This window comes from Lycorma delicatula, chromosome 6, assembly GCF_047948215.1.
Source record: "Lycorma delicatula isolate Av1 chromosome 6, ASM4794821v1, whole genome shotgun sequence".
Taxonomy (NCBI): domain Eukaryota; kingdom Metazoa; phylum Arthropoda; class Insecta; order Hemiptera; family Fulgoridae; genus Lycorma; species Lycorma delicatula.
Window position 1 is genome coordinate 45,064,311 of NC_134460.1, and position 19,918 is coordinate 45,084,228.

The window sequence follows — 19,918 nt, forward strand, 5'->3', positions numbered from 1 at the left end:
AAAGCAAATAATGCCCTCTACAACACAGGAAGTATTTCAGTTCTCAAATCATCTTCATTAAATAATACTGATGTTATAACAAGTTACTATTGTTTAATTCTGAACCATACATTTTATAATATTTGGCTAAGAACACATTATCCTAAGTATTATAAGCGCTAATTACATTTTCAATTGAGTTGTTTTACTGAACGGTATTAAAATTGATAAATCGCTATTTAAATAAAAGATATTTACCAAGCTATATGCCTTTCCTCACACCAACAACCAACTCGATGATGTTTTAAGGAAAAATAATACTTTTTATATTGTGCCTACTTGTGTGCTCACAGATTGTTTTATCAAATTATCTATAAAGGATTATTTCTGTCCCTTAATTAGTAATGTCAATATTGCATTCAGTGTATATCTATTTTATTGCCAACTCTAATAAAAAATTCACTAGGCGATTCATAACTATCTCTGCTCATCTGTCATACCGTTATTCTTTAGCATTTTGATTTTATATTTTCTGTATACACAGTTGATTGTTTAATCTGTTCTAAAAATTTTAAGTATTAAGTTTGTTTTATCTTTTGTAATACTTATTTAATCGCTTATTTAAACATTGACATCCGGATAATTTATCTTTTAATTTAATTCACTTGATTAGTTAATAAAAGAAGTAGGGTTATGTTTTTAACTGACCAAGGCTTAGCTTTAAAGAAATTTAATAGTCTGCAGTATTTTTGGCATATTCAATTCCTTTATTCAGTTTATCGATAATGAAAACATCATTAATGTTATTTTTTTATGGATATAGCCCTTTATTTATTTATTTATAGAACTAGAATCTTTTCTACTGTTCGTATGATCTAAATGCTCAGGTTGTAATTTAAAACAAGGTTATAATATCTTATCTCTTTTACTTGTTAAAAACAAGAATTATTTTGACAATCGATTCAATCTGTAAAGCGGTTGAGACAGAAAAAAATATGAAAAATAAACTGCAGTTTTTTAATTTTATTACGTAACTCATAAGATTTAAATTTTCCTAGATCTAAACTAAGGTTCTCCTCATAAAACTGTTATATTCAGTTTCTGTACTGAATGAATATAATTCTTTATCTGGATGGTGAGCTTCATTCAAATATTCATATTTCCAATAAAACAATTTTTTGAAGTTCTTTTGTTAGAATAAATAATTATAATAATAATAATTTCTTAGATTTTTTTGAATCAAACAAATTGAATTTGGAATTTTCCTTAAGTTTTATCAAATTTGATTCCTTAATAAGGCTTTATTCTACATATATTATGTGTGTACATTTGTAATTTTTTTTTTAATGAAAAACATTAAAATAAAAATAAAAATGTAATAATGACCATATTAACTAATAAATTTTATTTTAAGTAAAGCACAACAAAGCATTTTAAAAGTTTGTAATAGTTCAAAATTATTTAATGACATTGTTATTTTTGGACCTTTGTATTCTCTTTCTCATTTTTTATCTTAAACTCCTTGTAACCTTCTCACCGCTCAAATACTTGTTTATACACACTGAAGTATGGGTTTCTAAAGTCACATGCTCAGAAGTGTATCTTGTTGCATCTATGAAAGATTTCTTCTTTTTAATCTGATTTACAAACTTAACAATGATAGGAATCAGGCCATTTTGTCCTGGTCACACCTTCAGACTGATATAGATATCAGTCATTTCAACCAAACTGGATCATCTACATTTTTACAATGTTCAAGAATTATGACAAAATTCTAATTTTTCTGTTCAAATATCTGATGTATTTCCAAAGTACTGAGTCGAGTGTATCGTTCAACATCTTCAACTTATTTCTGGGTCGTCTACTACCTTCAGTTTCAGTGTTACTATTCACTAACTAAATCATCAGTTTTATTTTAAAATTGGTCTCTTTTTTTATCATATGCTCTTTACGCATTTTTGTTTTATACCCTTTTTAATTAATGAAAGATTTTGATTGAGAAGCCCAAAACTCATTCCACCCTCTTATACTCGTATTTAAATAATCCAAAATAGCATTTAAATGATCCGAAATCATTAAATATAATGTCAAAAAACAAAAACATCCTTTTTTTTGCTGGTATTAATCCACTACATTTTCTGTTTTCCTGAGTATATTTTTCGTATCTCAAGTCTATATTTTCATTTTTTAAATATTCTAAACTATCTTTTTTCAACTTCTCAGATCGCATGGAGATTATCACTGCATCTTTGTTATAACAGGTGTTTGATATTTTGCAAAATAATATATAGATTGTTATTGACACCAGAAAGAAATTGCTACATACCAGAAATTTATTATTATTACCAAGGTTTTCTACCGGTTCTCTTTGTTCTGCCTAAGTTCGCTTCTGCCGATCTAAGAATTTCCTTTTTAACATTCTCCCATTCTTCTTCTACATGTTCTACTTATCTTTTTTATTCAGACCTCTTGCGATGTCCTCCTCACAAATCTTTTTTACTTCCTATACCTCAAGCCTCTCTAAATTTCACCGATTCATCTGACGCCTTTTCTTCTGGTTTTTAAACCCCTATCTACAGTTCAACACTAAATTATGGTCGCTATCGGTGTCTGCTGCAGGGTAAGTTTTGCAGTCAACTAGTTGATTTCTAAATCTTTGCTTAACCGTAATTATTAAAAAAAAATCTTTTTTAGTATTGACCCAAAATTATAAAAAAATACAGGTTTGAAAACTGTAAAAAATTTGAATATCAATTCTAAATAAATATAAAGCAATGAATAAATAATTTATATGTTTTTATATAGACATACACAGGGCCGCCCCTTGCTTTTGCGGGGCCCGGGGCAAATCTGAAATTGCAGGGCCCTTTCTAAAAATAAACGGTTTCAGTAAAAATAATAAGTAAAACAATTAACTTTTCAAAAATGTATTTAAACAAAATTGCGGATATTATAAAACAAAAAGTGTAAAAAACTTTTCTTAAAATTGTATCTTTGTTTTTATTTATTTTTATCTTAATTTTTTTTCAATGAACCTTTCGTTCGTACTATTTTATGAAATATTAATTTTGGCTTTTATTTCAGCAAAATCTTTTATAAAATCATAGCGATTTAATTTTTACCGTATTTCGTGCTCAATAGATAAAAGCGTCAGATTTGTTAGTCGTTCTTGTCTAAATTATTGTCAGTAAATAATTTTTAATCGATTTTAATTTAGAAAAATTTCGTTCTGCTGATGCCGTTTAAATCGGAATCGTTAACGATATTCTTAAACTAACGGCCAGATTTGGAAAAGAGTCGTGCGTATTTCTCAGCATATTCAAGCACTGTATTGGTGTTTCATTTTCATCATTAGTACAGACCGAACAAAAAATATTAATTTCTTCGTATAAATCGGTTCCATTTACATCACGATTTTTATCTGCCTTAATTTTAAAAATAAATCCACTCGAATCTTTTTAAGTCGGTCGTCTTTCATTGTTAATAATAGTGAAATATTATAAAGAAAACCGGAAAAATTAATATGATTTAACCAACTTTATCTGTTATAGTCAAGAAATAATTTACGTAGAAGTTTCTTTCATCCGCTCCTGCTCCTTCGTAATCAAATAAACGTCTACGGTTTTTTATTCGTTTGAAATGTTAATTTTTTGTAATAAATATTATTTGCTTTTTTTATATTTTAAAAAACCATTCTCCAAATTCTTTAAAAAATCTATCGACCCTTTTAAAAGATCGGTTACTAAACTTAAATCGCAATTACGTTTTTGTACAGTTCACTGTCAATAGTAATTCATACCAAATAACTGTAGATAAAACAAATTCAAAATTAACTGCGTGCTCAAGTAAGAAATCTGTTTTACTTTTCATAGTGGAATCCTCTGTCACGTCATTTAATTTTTCGTTAGATTCAGACAAGACTCGCTAACCAAGAAAATGTAATTTTTAAAACTATTTGAATGTAAGCATATCTAAATTTCAATTGAAGAAACATATTTTCTTCTTGAGGGGTTCATGATTTTTTTTTTGTAATTTCAAGTAATCCTCTGAGGATATTTGATGAAGTATATTTTAATTATAAATAATCTAAAACAGTATAATTTGATAAAGGGGAGATCGACTAGGAAACAAAATGTTTTACTAAGAAATTTGATTTTTTCCTCGATATACTTTCAATACTGCATAAATTTTATACTAAAAACGTCATTTGACAAAGGGGTTCAAATCTGACTCAAATTTTATTACTCGATATTTAAAAATTTTTTATATAAATAAAATATCATTTTTTATAGGAATAGAATAAAATAAGTGGACTGTGAATTTATTATTCTGTTAGCCATTATTGCTAATTCTGATGCACGGCTTACATACACAACTTAATTAAAAATATTTATTATTTTATTTAAATATGATATTTATTCGTTTACTTAATTGATTCTAACTAAAGCGCGCGCGCATACAGTATTTAATTCGCGCAGGTGTGACGGTACTAGCGGCAACAGTCGGCACTAACTAATGTAATTTCACAACTTGCACAGAACAAATTTCACTTATACCATCGGCAGATTGTTGTAGCTGTAAGGCTTAACGCACCGGGTACTGAATTAACCAAACGATCTAGTTCGAGACCCGGCCAGTTCGAATTACTTTTTTACACTTTAAATATTATTCATTTATTTAATTTTACCGCTCACCTGTGACGTCACAATATACTCTTATAGCAATAGTTTAGAGCATTTTTTGGGGTGGAGGTGCGATTTTGTTTTTATTTTTTTTTAAAGAAAAATACAATTTTAATTAGGTGAAATCTTGAGATAGGTGAGGGTGCTCTTGCTCTACAGCCTCGCCCCCTTCAGCTTTTAAGTTGAAAATTTAACGCATCAATGCCCCATATATAGAAGTAATCTGACCATGTTTGGTCAAAATCAGTCCAGTTGATCTGGTGATATAAGACGATTTGGAGGCCAACACCCCGAACTCACACACTCGTACATACGAACATTAACATTCGGAAAATTTCCATCCGGTTTTTTGGGTTCCGTAGATGCGAAAACGTCAAGATCCGGCGAAAACCGGATATTCCCAAATTGGACAGATTACGATACTTTTTCCTTCTAGAGCTACAGCTCTACTATAGCGTTATTTAGACGGGAAAGTAGAAGAACCGGTCAGGATTTTCCTGGATAGATCAAGGGATAAATACATAACCGTGATAAATTCATGAAAATGAGTGTCACAAAATATTTAATGAAATGAAAAAAAAATTAAAATCAGTTAAAAATTGTATTAATACTAAAAAAAAAAAAAAAAAAAAAAAAAAAAAAAAAAAAACAGGCGATTTAGTACAATTTATAACTCAGCATATAATTGTATTTACTATACATAACCTATCGGCAAAATGTTTTTATTTATTTATTTTAATTATTTGTTTAATTATTAGTGGAATAATTAAATCACATAGTCTGTTATACAACCATCATGTAACTAGGCTAAAAGGTAAATTACGTTAATGAAAATTAAGTTTGGTAACCTGATGTCTTGGCGGTAGCCTGTTATCGGAATTTCCTGGTAGGTTATTTCTATTTTCTATGGTTTGTCGAGCTTGTTGATTGATAACAAAGTAAGTATACTTTTATATTTTCAAAAAGAATTTGTTCATATTCTTAATAATTGTAATTTTTTGTTGACCATTATCTGTTTACTTGTGGGAGTTTGAAAATATTGGTAGATTAAATTTTGGAAAAGTATCACAGATTCACCTTTTTTTATTAATAATTTCATTGTTCAGTTAAGAGAGATTTATCTTAAATGTTATAGAGACGAGATGTAAATTAACAAAAAGAAATCACAATTTCATCTTTCTATAACCATTGTAGCATAGAAATAATAAAAAGTGACGCCAACATCGATTTAAAATTATGTAGTGTTATTTATCCAAACAATTTTATTATGTTAGCATTATTAAGTTGTAATGATTATTTTTATTGATTGTAGAACATATTGAGGCAACACAAATTTGTAGAATTAAATTAGTAATGTACTTAAAGTAGTCATTAATCTCTTATGTTCACCCAATGTAAAATTTTTCCTCAACTGAAAAAAACAAACAGTGTAACATAAACAATAACCTTTTGTTATTTTCAAAAATCAGTGCCACATTTCTGGGCTTTTCCCTGATGCTTTGAGATATACACAAGTGCCAATTTATTAGAAGGGTCTTCCTACTGATCCAGGCCTCTATTGGCTTGTAAGCGTAGTTCCTGGTTTGTACAGTGTGATCCAAGGTCTGATATCCAATAGGTTATTAGTCATTTCCCTTGACAAAAACCAAATTGATTTGGTTTATACTTAAAAGTATTAGACTGTGTTGTAAAATCAACTATTGGTGCTTTTGTAATAATAACAGTATGTGACCTTAGCAAGGCATTTGATGTAGTTTATTTCAGCCTTATTTTAAAGAAGTTCTGTTGTATCAATAGTAATTCATTGAAAGTCCCCCTGTCACTTCTAACCAACAGAAGGTTGGATGTCTGTGGGGATGGAACTCTAATGTTAAAAATACTGTTCTACAGCAGTTACTATTGCGTCTGTTTCACCATCATGTTACTGAAAATAAATTTTCATGTGTTCAACCATTACAGTTATAAGGAGATCAAGCCCATGAATTCGCAAATCCAATACAATCGAAATACAAAGAAATTTAAATATTAAAACAGTCATATTAATTGTAATCAGAAATAACTTCCAGGAAAGGATTATGGTCTCCAAGATGACATCTACATAAACTCACACATGTAACTGTTTACCATGTTCATGAATTCCAATGTGGTGCTGGTTTGTTCTTTTCGCTAAGCTCCATAGTCCTGCCATACATTGTATGTAAAAACCACTATTTGGATCAATGAAGTTGTGTAACTGATTTTACAGTTAAGTGAGTGTGGTTGCAGTTGGCATTTCTTATGCTGTTATATGCAGCCCACTGATCGGAATGGATAGTTGTTCCTGGCCTAATTTTTTCAACAATTATGGGTAGGAGAGTAGCTTCACTTGTGTCAGGAATGGCACACAGGAAGCATTTATTTGTTTCACTACATACGCCACCAAAAATCCATTGACTGAATTGTTGTTGCCCGCGGTTATATTAACTTTTTAAAAAGCGATTCATCTGTTAAAATATTCATGTTAGGATTACCAATTTCAGTTGGATTCCTAAGCAATTTCACCTCGCACACTTCGTAAAACATTATTCCAGTCCACCGCTGTTGTATGTGAAATGTGTTCAACTCCCTCTTACAAAAAGTAATTAATACTTGTCATTTTATAACTCACAATATATGAACAGCAATACAGCGGTGTAATCACAAGAAATGAAATTGCTACTAAACAACTTCCTCACTGACTGTAACTGAACTACTATCGTGATATCTGATTACCTAAATAGGATGTACTTATGTAGATAAGATAATGAGAGATAAATGTATTTATCAGTCAACAGCCCCTTCATTCTGACTGAATATCACTATCGCATAACTAATAAAGGTAAACTATAGTTTCAATAATAATAAAAACAAAATCTTGTGATGGGCATCTTCTGGAAAAGTACCCATAATGTTTAGATTGAGACTAGTGCAAAATTACCGAGTGAGACTAGACATCTAGATTTCTTTCTTAATCCCATTCTAACCTGGAAGTCTCTTGTGAAATATCTATGTATTAGTCACGCCATGTCTATATATCAGATTCTATTTTTTATTGAGAGTGTTGTGTGTGATCATGCTTAATCCCTTAAAGTATATTTCAATTTCAAATATATTTGAAATTATTAATTAATATATTTCAAATATAAGCTTATATTTCAACCTATTCCAGTGCCATATAATTTATGGAGCACATATTTCAGACATTCTTCCCTTGTTAAAACAAAAAAATTATTTTATACAAAAAAAAGTGATTAGAATTATGCCAAAAAAAATTGTATAAAGAATAATTGCAGATTTCTATTTGCATAGCTTAAATATTGACCATTGTTTGCTTTTTATGTGAAGGTGAATTCAGTTATATTTTCAGTTAGTTTATTCAGTTAATTCAGTTAAAACACATATGCTTGATACAAAGTACAGGGTTGGTCTTGATTTGTCAAAATTTCAGTTGGAAATCACTAAAATTAGTTGGTTTTGTGTTAGTATGGCTTTACTTAAACTGTGTGAGATTTTCAAGAACAACCTGGTTGTGCTTTTAAAAACAAATTGAGGACTACAATCATATTCTCCAGCATTTTTCTCCTGAGATTTACTATACTATATTCTGAAACAAATTGGATTTGAAGAGGATGAAGTTGTGTTGACCAAGTTTGGGCCACAACATACATTGAGGTTGGATTTCATATAAGACTAAAGCAATCTCCACTGACCTTTCTTATTCATATAACGTATTTGTAGGAAGAGCCTGTTGATCAAGCTGGTGCTTGATCGACCAGGTCAGCTATACCTAGTAGCGTCACATACCTAAAAATTTTCAGATTAAGTAATATGTTGAGATATACAGTTATTTGTTTTTATTTTTTAATTGTAGTAGTTACACAATTTATGTAATAGGCCCTAGGGCTCATTTCTCTCCCCATTGCTTTTTAATTTGTTTATTCATATAACTTATCACTGATGCTTTCAAGGAAGTTTGTTTATGCTAATGATATTTTTCTGGCCTATCAAAACTATGTACTCTTGAAGTAATAGAAAAAATACTTTCTCATGATACAGATTCTCCAAGATCTCTGTTCAAACTGCTACAATTCATTTCAGTTATATTATGAAACACTATTTTTGCATGAAATGTTTGGTTGCTGCTAGGCTAGACAGATTGATTCTTTTAAAAAAAACAGTGAGAAGACTGTAGCTAAGGTATGTGCAATAAATAAATTTAATTTTGGGGCTGTGAAACTAATAATGAATAATATTATTCTAAATACTTGTCCTAATAATGGGCATTAAAACAATAACTTTGTGAGCTTTCCTGAGGATTAAGTGATTGATTTTGATTCCCAAGATCCTTGAAGGGTTAAAAGATCTCCAGGTTGAACTTAGTTTAATTCTTCTTGATGAGTATTAACGTAACATGTGTTTGTTTTATTTATTTGGATAAATCATCTTTGTGTCAGATAAGGAATAATTATGTTAGAACATATGCGGTTGATAGTCTTATATCAAACAATTTTATATATATGTATAAAATAAACAGTTTTAAAAGTGTCTAAACAATTATATGTGTATATAAACAATTAAAGAAAAACACTTAATGTTTTCCCCCTTTTAAATTTCACAAATATTTATGCATTGCTTCATCCGTGAACAATTTTCTAATTTTGTAAATGAGCGTTATTTTTTATGTATGTGATCTGCATAATTAGATTTTGTTTTCCATATTGGTACTTATGTATTAACGCCACCGCAGCTAGAGCTTTATTTAAAAACAAGTAGTCATCGGATTTTGGTGGAAAATGGGCCGATATAGAGTTTAACATAGATTCAAAAAAGTCTCTTTATTAATTTTAATAAATGGTTATTTATATTTATATTTATTTTATAAATATAATTTAACCAAACTTAACTTACGCTCGCTAACCTTGACTAATTAACAGGAGTGTTTTGATTATTTAAATAATAAATAATTGCAATAATTACTGAATTTATTAAATAAATACTCAAAAATTACGGTGTTAATTAGTCAAGGTTAGCAAGCGAAGCAAGTGTAGGTTAAGTTTGGTTAAATTATATTTATAAAATAAATAACCATTTATTAAAATTAATAAAGACACTGTTCATTTTCCACCGAAATCCGATGACTACTTTGTTTTTAAATAAAGCTGTAGCTGTGGTGGCGTTAATACGTAAGTACCTTCATATTTATATGCATAAAAGTACTTGTTCTTGAAATTGCTTTTTAAATGAACTGTTAGTAATGCCTATGTAAAATTTATCTTACTTAACAGAACCGCATTTTATTTTATGTAAACCTGCCTTGTTATGAATGTTATTTGTTTCAGCTTTAAAATTATTTATCACTGTATTTAATTTTTTATTTCACGGTATGGGCTTGTACTGTACGTCATTTTGTAATTGTTTCAATATAGTGATTTTTTCATTTGGGTTTTTTGTTTAAATGTGATTTTTTTCTTATTCATGGGTTATTTTTTTCGTTATAGCCATTGTATTGTCTAAATATTTTAAAATTCTGTGAATTGTAACCCTGCAAGTTGAAATTTTTTGGTGATGTAGATGTATGGATTTCTATAGATTCTAACTTTAGTTTATTTTTATTCTTTTTTGTACTTAAATCTAGAAAAAGTATGATGTTATTGTTTTCTGTTTCTAGTGTATATGTATATGTATGTGTATATTTTTATGCAATCCATTTAATTTTTTTAAATTATATTGTATTCATAACCGATTTGTTTATTGTGTATTACTAAAACATAAACTGTGTATTGTATAAATAATTTTACTTTATGTGTATGTTTTATATTGTTAATTACTATATCATCCATGTTTTGAATGAATACTTCAACCATTATGCTACTTAATGGTGAACCTGTACGGAGACTTTTTTCTTTTGTGTAGTAATTATTAAAAGAAGAATAATTTTGATTTAAATTGTAAAAGAAAAATTGTTTGTTTAATAAGTAATTCATGCATTTTATTTTTTTAATTTCTTTAACTAAAATGCCATCTTTTATTATACAGACTTTTTAGTTATAAGTTTTCTTTTAATGGTACGGTTACAAATTTTGTATCAAGATGCATTTATGCAATTGACTAAAGGTCTTATTGGAAAAATATCTTTATAAATCTGAAAATGCTGCAGAAAATGGATTGTTATTTATTTATTCTTGAATTTATTTGCAGGGCCATATTTAACTTTGTTATAATTATCACTGTTTCAAAATGTTATTATTGCAATTTTATTATTGCATTCATCTTTTTTTGTGGTGACTGGAACATTTATTTGTCTGTATAATAATGGAATTAGTTTCTACATGTTTGTTTTGAATTATTGAATTTTAAGTTAAGTTTATTATCATCATCATTATCTTTTTGTCTTCTATTATTAATATTAATTTTTAAATTTTGTTTGCTTTGTCATTATGAAATAAATTCTTTTCATTTGGAAAAATATATAAATTATCTATATTTGTTCAATTTATATATATATATTCGTATAATAATTATGATTTAATCCTAATTTTAAAATATAATTATCATTTTTATTTAATGATATATTGATTAAATGCAAATAAGATTTGCCAAAATCATGTTTTATACATGATTGATATGGTTTGCTTTACAAAAATCGTTTGTTAATCACTTTTCAGCAACTGCAAAGCCAGGTATGTTGTGTAGACAAGTGCAATTACCGCTACCAGATTTTATTTTATTAGTCTATTTAAATTACTTATAATTATAATTTTAGCATGTTTATTTTTATTATTTCTATAACACAGAGTTTACTTAGTTAAAGTTAATTCAGTTTGTGAATTTTAAAAAGGAAAAAATCCGATGTGGATACCATATGACTTCTTTGTATGCTCATTAAATTACATATACACATTTTTTTAAAATGAAAAATACATAAAAGTTTATTTCGTTGAAACTTCTGATACTTTTTCATAATTTTTTTTTTACTTTTAAGGCTGCAAAGGACCACTTTAGTCAGAATAATTCAAGTCTTTTTTGCCGATCTTTTGGCCTTCAAGTTCTTAGCTTTTACTTACTCCCAATATTTAGTCGTTCTTAATGATCTTGCTTTACCAACCTCTTCTAAATAAATCCTTTTTGTATAATTTAAAGTTCTTACATTAAAGTTGGTATTCGGATCTTTAATAACAAATTTTAATTTTTCGGATTTATTAAGTAAATCTTCGTAAGTCAGATTTAATTCTTGCATATCTTCTTTAATTTCTTTGATCCGTAATGGCGGATTTTTTAAAGACCAAAATCGATCGATAATTCTCTTAGTAATGCTATCCTGCGGTAATCTTAACAAGTGTAAGCAGAAATAAATTCGCTTCTTTTTCATAGTATCGATTAAGGATTCCAAGTTTTCGTACAGAAATTTATTAGGTAATAATCTGTACTGATTTTCGTGTTTATATTTTTTGTTTATGCAGGTTCTAAGAATCCTGCGTTCAACTTTAAGCAAAGGTTCAGTCCTATTTTTCTGATTTAATCTAAATAAAGTCTCGCTCGCGTAAGTAATTACTGTTTAACCCCAGTTTTGTAATGTCTAATTTTAGTGTTAATCGAGAGCGATTTTTTGTTGCAAGTATTTTTGGTTACTTGTAGCACTTTAAATAATTTATTAAGTCCAATTTTGTTTTTCGTTACGATTACAAGTAATGATCTCTCCAAGATATTTAAATTTTTCTACAAGTTCTACTTTGTTTCCGTTAATATTCACTGAATTAATAACTAAAGGATCTATAGCCATCATTTTAATCTTTTCGTAAGTCCAATTTTATTCGCAAGTTCTTCTATACTAATTTGTTTTCTGGCTTCTGGGATACTATTAGCTAATAAAGCTAAGTCGTCGGCAAATCCTCGGAAATTTAAATTTAAGTTATTTCTTTTGTATCCTATGTGAATATTTTTTGGATTAATTTTAAACCATTCGCACATCAGAAATTCTAGTGCACAATTAAGGCGAAAGTCCGTCGCCTAGTCTCAATCCGGTTTTTATGTAAAAAGGTTCGGAAAATACGCCACGAAACTTCACTTTAGATTTTGTATTTGTCAATGTTAAACCGATCATATTTACCGATTTAGGATCCAATCCGAGATTTCTCAGAATTTTTAACATCGAAGGCCTATGTATACAATCTTACGCTTTTTTTGAAATCAATAAAAGAAATAATCTCCTGTTTTTGCTTCCTATTCTAAATATCTATAAGTAATTTGAAAGTAATAATTTGATCTGGACAACTGCGCCAAGGCCGAAAACCACCTTGGTAATCGCCTAGCTCGCTTTCTAGTTGGTCCGTAATTCTATTGTAAATAATTCTACATAAAATTTTATACGTACAATCCAATAACGAAATTCCACGATAATTGTCCGGATTTGTCTTGTCGTCTTTTTTGTGAAAAGGATGTGTAATAACTGTCGTCCAATGTTCTGGAAGTTTTTCGGATTCCCAAATTTTAATCTGAGAATTACGCAAAGATTTCTTAACTGATTCTCCTGCATTTTTCCAAATTTCTGCAACTGTTTGCTCTTCTCCGCTTGCTTTATTATTTTTAAGTTAAATTTTTTCATTTATATATATATTTTTTTATACAATTATTATTTATCATAAACATTTTTTTTGCAATAAGAGGTTAATAATTATTAATAAATCAATATATTTAAATTAAAAAAAAGGAGATGAAGTCCGATTCGAACTGACGTGCTTTCCCCTTGTAAGATCCAAATATTTCATTAATGAAAATGTTATTTGGCTATAACTCTGGAACCAATGAAAATAAATATTACTTATGATATATCGTTGAAACGCTCTCAACGAGGGCTTATTACTGCAGTTAAGAAAAAGTCCATAATCCAACTTTTTTGGGGTTTTGAACTTTTGTTAGACACTTTTGGTTCAGTCGATTGCAGTCAAAAGGGAAGTGCGTAACTAGATGTTACAACAATCCTAAATCCAAATTTCAACATCCTTCAGTTAAAAGTTTTTAAGTTATGCAAGATACATATGTACAGACTTCACACCAAAACTAGTCAAAATAGATTCAGGGATGGTCATAATTTGTTTTTTTTTATTCATCATCTAAGTAGATGTGCTGTTAGTATTATTTGTAAATGTTAAAACAAACTAATTTGTATTAAAATAACAATGCACAGATAAGTTGAAGAGGTCTATCTAAAAAGGGTGCATACAAGAAAACCATGTTTTTAGAAAACATGGTGTTAAGATTTGTAATGCTTTTAATTCATAATTACTGAATATTTGTTTTCTAGGCCCAAATGAGAGGTTGAAATTTACACATTTTTTAAATCATATATTGAAATTTACTTATTTTGATATAAAAAACTGCTGAAGAAAATTTATTTTCATAAACCTTTTTTTAGAGAAATGAACTTCTACCATGTTTTTATACACAGATGTTGTTTCTACATAGATGGCTACTTATATAGCACTCAACAATATTCGTTAACACAAAAAATAAGTACAGTATATATTATTATTATTAAGAAATATTTATGTTTATTCAGTATAAAATCAAATCATCAAAATATATATACATATACATTAAAAAAAAATTATCCTTGGTTGATAGACTGAAAAATGAAACAAATTTTCCTATAAAAAAAAGCAAAAACAGTAATTTAGCCTCTAACAATATAATCAATATTAAAATTATCTATACAATAATTTCATAATTTTCTACCATAGTTTCAACCACACTACATTCACATGAACCTTGAAACACTTGTTCAAACCAACTAATAGCTTGTGGTTCTAAAACCTTAACTTCTTGTAATACTTGTAACTTATAAACTTCTTATATTAGTCTCTTTTGATGCATTAATTTGAACTCTATCTTTCTCAGGTAACTGTTTGGGAATATCCATGACGATATATTTTTTCCTAAAGAATGTGAAATGCATAAATGTTCCGCTATAAGTTGTCACTACTACCAGTCCACCTGTGGGTGGAAAAGTCAACCTTGTGTATGACTGTACTTTAAAGACATAATCCTTCGCTGAAGGTTTTTTTTTCATTATGTTCTTAAATCTTTTTGACCATTTCTGTAATATTGGTGCACAATTTTTGACAACAAAGCACTTAGGGTTTTTCATGCAGCAGCAAGTAGTTTTACGTACTTGTCTAAGTTGTGAATTTTCTCTTCCTTTTTTTCTTTGAATCACAAAAACCAAAGTTGCAGTCACATCGGCAAAAAGAGTGCCTTCTAACAAACATATATGGGATTACTGTCACATTGAACTTCATTGACAACCAACTACAAAAGGAAGTGACCAAAAAAATTTTATTTTGTCCCCCTGCTCTATGAGAAAAGAGATGAATTTCTTTAAAAGAGTCACTGAATCTATCATTTACTGTGTTAAATAAAAATGGTAACACATGGTGTCAGAGTTTTTCTTTGTTTCAGTTTCCAAAAAGTAGTATAAGTTACTATCATCATTATGGCAATGTAAATTAAATAAGTACACCCACATCAGCCGTTTATCAAATTGTGATCTCATTAGTTTTAGGTAAAGGTAATTTTTGGGCAGTCAAACTCTAGCACAAATATCTGACTGTTATTCTCTTTACACTCTCCTATCAGCTCTTCCTTTTTTTTTTTTTGTAGGCATAATACTTTCTTAAATGTATTTCATATTGGACTTTACAAGTATCATTTGGGTTACTTAACAATTTAACTCTTGATTAGTTTTTTCTTTATAAAATTCTTTAAACATTTGGTACAAGTTTTTAGGATACATATAGAATTTTCAATATTTATTTCTTGAATAACGGGACTCTGTATTAGGAATAAGTGTTAAGTGTTCTTTAGCTAGATCCCAAACATTATTATCTATGAACAAGATCTATTTTGATGGGTTCCGTGTTTCTCTCCAAATGATTCATTATTTAGGATTTCTGCTGGATAATTTGTAACCTTTTCTCTGAAACTTGATAGAGACTATGTAAAACATTTTGACAGATAATTGTTTCTGAACCACTCATTTTTACACTGTACTTCCAAATATTTTCCCTTTTGCGTTTAGCACCTACATGATAAGTGAAAGAAGATTTACAGCGCATTAATCCAGCTAGTAGAACATCTTGCTGTTCTTTACATCCCTCACAAAAAAACTGATTGTACAGGATCTATTAGTTTTCAACATTTATTCTTTTACAGCATATTTCTTTACAATTGTCCAAAAGAACCTTAAATGGTGTGCCAGAATTTTTCTTATCAGAACAAGAAGTTCCTCACCTTAATATCTTTGTGTCGTCTTCGTGTTTTTTCGTAGACTAATTTTTACAGTTTTTTTTTTTCACTAATACCTACAATATCATTTTCATCTGATTCACCACTCATTTTTGAAAGAAACAATATCAAAATAAAAGCACAGTGAACTCCAACAATAAATATAAGTATAACCTCATAACCTACTACCTATAAGTAAACAGCATGTGGCACTGCTTACTTGATTTCATCATCCTAAAGTGAAATAAAAAGAAAATGGAATGAAACTTTACAGACAAACAAAGAAAGCCATGGAGAATCTAAAAATATGATGTCCTTAAAAAGGGAATATACTTGCATACATCCTTTTTACTAGACCTTCTCAATTATGGTTGAAGAACAGGTAATTATGCTGTTTATTGAAAATTTGTGATAATATTAAAACTGATTTTTTTTGCACTAAACTTTCTTCACATACTAATTTTATGATATGCTACAACAACTTTGACAGCATTATTGTAATTAATCTGCAGCAAAATAATTTATTATAATTATATGATATTGTTAAAAATTACGGTGAGAATTTAAGTTGGTGTTCAGAATTTAAAATTATTTTTTTACGCATCAACTACAGCTTGTAGTACTCTAGCATCTTGTAAGTGAATAAAAAAAAAATAATTTTTTCAAATAAATTAATTCAAAATAAAATATTTGATGAATGGGTAAATTATGATTGAAGAAAAAGATTGCAAATCATGGTGCAAGTAGTGGCAGTTATTCTAATTAGAACATGGAATTTTAAACATTTATCTGATAACAAGTTTAAATGAAGTTACTAGCTTGCAAATTCTGTCATTGATTATGGTTTATGCAATTTGTTCTTATCTGCAGTTTATTTGTCATTTTTAATTTGTTACTGTATGCGTTTTGTTTAGATATTTTATATTTATAAAAAATGTGATGTCTTTTTAAAATAATGTTCGATCAATAACACATCAACATAAAATTTGGAACTGAAAAGGGACTAGGTGTTCTACATAGTATTCTATATGCTTAATCTGAATATGTTTAAGGGTTTTTTTGTTTATAATAAGATATTTATATTATATCATCTAATTGACTAATTATCATATTACAAAAAATAAAAAAATAGATATACTATAATATATATATATTATATATAATAACATATTTATTTTAATATAATAACTTCTCCCTATAATATAATATTTTATTATATGTTAAAGTTTAATTAATAGATATGCTAATTAAAAAATTTGTTATATAACTATTACTTATTCTAGGTTATTTAAAGAAGGATATATTAAAATAAAATCTTTATTTATATGCAAACTGGTTTTTGTAAAAATAATCATACAAAATAAATTATTTAATTAAACGCATCAGTAATATAATTATAATTTAAAAAAAAAACTTAATTTAAATAAAATAATTATTTGGTAATGGGTTGATTTAAATATAACATCAATCAAATTAAATAATATTTGATTTATAATAATGTGTTATAATAAAAAAAGTTTTGTAATTTAATAAACCTTAGAAAGATAATAATATAATAATATTTCTATTTAAAAATATATAATTATTAAAAAAAAATCTCATGGTCTAAATTTTATTTATAAAAATAATTTTACAAATTTTTTTTTTGTTTAATTATCTATTTCTAAAGAATAAATTTATTGTTATATACTCTAACTATTTTCTTATTTATTTTAATTAGTTGAGCTTATTAGTTCCTTTTTATAGTAGTTATTGTTTAATTTCCGGTTGTGGGTTTTTACTATATTGAACCGTTTTGTTTTTTTTTTGCATTAAATTTGCATTTGAAGTTAGGGGTAGCTTCATTTGTCACTTAGGGAGGAAGACCTTTTTAAAATAATTATTATTTAAGTTTAGGAATTTTCTAAAGTTAATTTTAATTGAAGTTATATTTTTTAGAACTAAAAAATGTCCCTACATTTGCGGTTATACATCAGGTTCAAGTTAATTTTTTTTAGAAATTAGTTTTATTATATTTTTTATATTTTGTATTTAGGTGAAATTTATATAATAAATTTTTTTTTCTATTTAAATTTGTATTTAAACCAGAATTAGATACCCTGTTATTCTAAATTAATGTTGGTTTCTAAGGTATTTTATTGATTGAAATTTAATAGATCTGGCGATTTTAAATCTTTTTAGAGGAACCTGTGATTTAAATGATATTCCACGATTTTTTGTACCTTTTTTCTTGTATATCGCTGTCGTTGAGTGTAATGAAAATTTATTTTCTTTCTCTTTTTTTGGATTTATGTTAGGTCAAGATACACTTATAAGGAGGTTATTAAGGTGGTACATTAATTTTTATTTTTTATTTTTATTAATTTTTGAATTTTGGATTTAACAGTAATTTTTTTAAATTAATTTTTTGAATTTTGCTCTTAAATTATGTACATATCGCTCGTCACTCTCATAAATTGAGATAAGTTGTAACAAAGTAGATGTACTGGAAAGTGTATCTAGAAACGGATTTTGGTTTTTATTTATTTACAATAAGTATTTTTAACTGTTCAATTCAGTTAGGTCTGATAGTTTTTTTTTTTAGAAAAAATTTTTTGTTTCTTTTTTTAAAATTTAGTTAATTGTACTGTAAATGATAATTAAATTTTAATTTAGAATAATAATTATTTTAGTACCTTTTGTATCAGGGTTAAATAACTTTTTTAATTTATTTATTTTTCCTGAATAATGAAGATTTACTTTAAACTGTATTTTATTGTTGAACAATTACTTATAAGTTTTGGTTCGTTTTGAAATGAAATTCGTTTTTTTATCTAGTTATCTGGTAGTTTGGTTAATCAAGAATTTCTTTTTGCTTATTTATTTATATATTTCATTTTTTAAATTAAGTTCAAAAGTTACAACCCCTTAAATTTATTTGTTCCATCATTCGTGGAACAAACAATACAATTAAGTTAGTATGTCTACTTACATCTGATTTATATTGCAATGCATGTTGTAAACCTGTATTTGATACATTACAGTCAAATGATGTCATTTAATGTCAAATCAGACATGTCATTGAGTCAAGTAATAAGTAATTCAACATGATGAAATTTTCTTCAGTATGAGTTCAGCTCTTGGTATGACTTGCTGTATTCTTTATTTGTGGTAGTGGTTTTATCATAGAGACATATTATAAAGATTGTTTCATAAGTGATGCCATAAATTTAGGGAAAGATTTTTATGACAGAACAACTTTGGTATTATTTTATTGAAGATCAACCTGTTAAGTTTTGTGTGTGTTTTACACTATGTTTTATTGCACTCCTTGGTGAAACAATTTTATGAAGTATTTTAATTAAGTATTTTTAAAAACTTAATTAATTTTATAATTAAGTGTTTCTGTAATATTTCAGTTTACTTTCATTCATTAAAACATTTTGAATTTCACAATAAATAAAAATTGGGCTTGTAAAAATTCTCCAAATACTTTTTGTTAGTTTGCGGAGAATTCACGAAAAGTCAATGAAAACCAATATCGAATCTGCTGAAAACTGCTTACAAACATTATTTTGACTGTCCATTGGAAGACCAAGATAAATCCTGGGCTCCATCAAGTGCTATGTTAAACTAACCCTATGGTTAAAAGGAAAAAAATATTTGCCGTTTGGTATACCTATGATTTAGCGAGATCCTACTAACCATTATGATGATTGCTGTTTCAATTCAAACAATAAAAGCAGTATTGCATACCCAAATGTTCGTTCAACTATGAGACCAGTACTTCGTGGTGTTGATTTATCGATTCAGATTGTTTCAACTTTGTGGAAAGAAATGTCTGATTTCCCAGAAGGCTCAACCGATGAATCCTCACCTTCAATAGATATTAATTACATTTCAGAAGAATCAAATACTGAAAATCCCATCACACAAGCAGAACTTAGCGAATTAATTCGTGACTTGTATTTGTCAAAATG

General features: G+C 27.6%; 1 protein-coding gene across 3 annotated transcripts in view; it reads left to right on the plus strand.

The window, feature by feature from the left end:
- LOC142327027 (uncharacterized) overlaps positions 1–19,918 on the plus strand; it is a 139,866-nt gene that overhangs the window by 26,750 nt on the left and 93,198 nt on the right. The gene's annotated exons all lie outside the window — the stretch shown is intronic.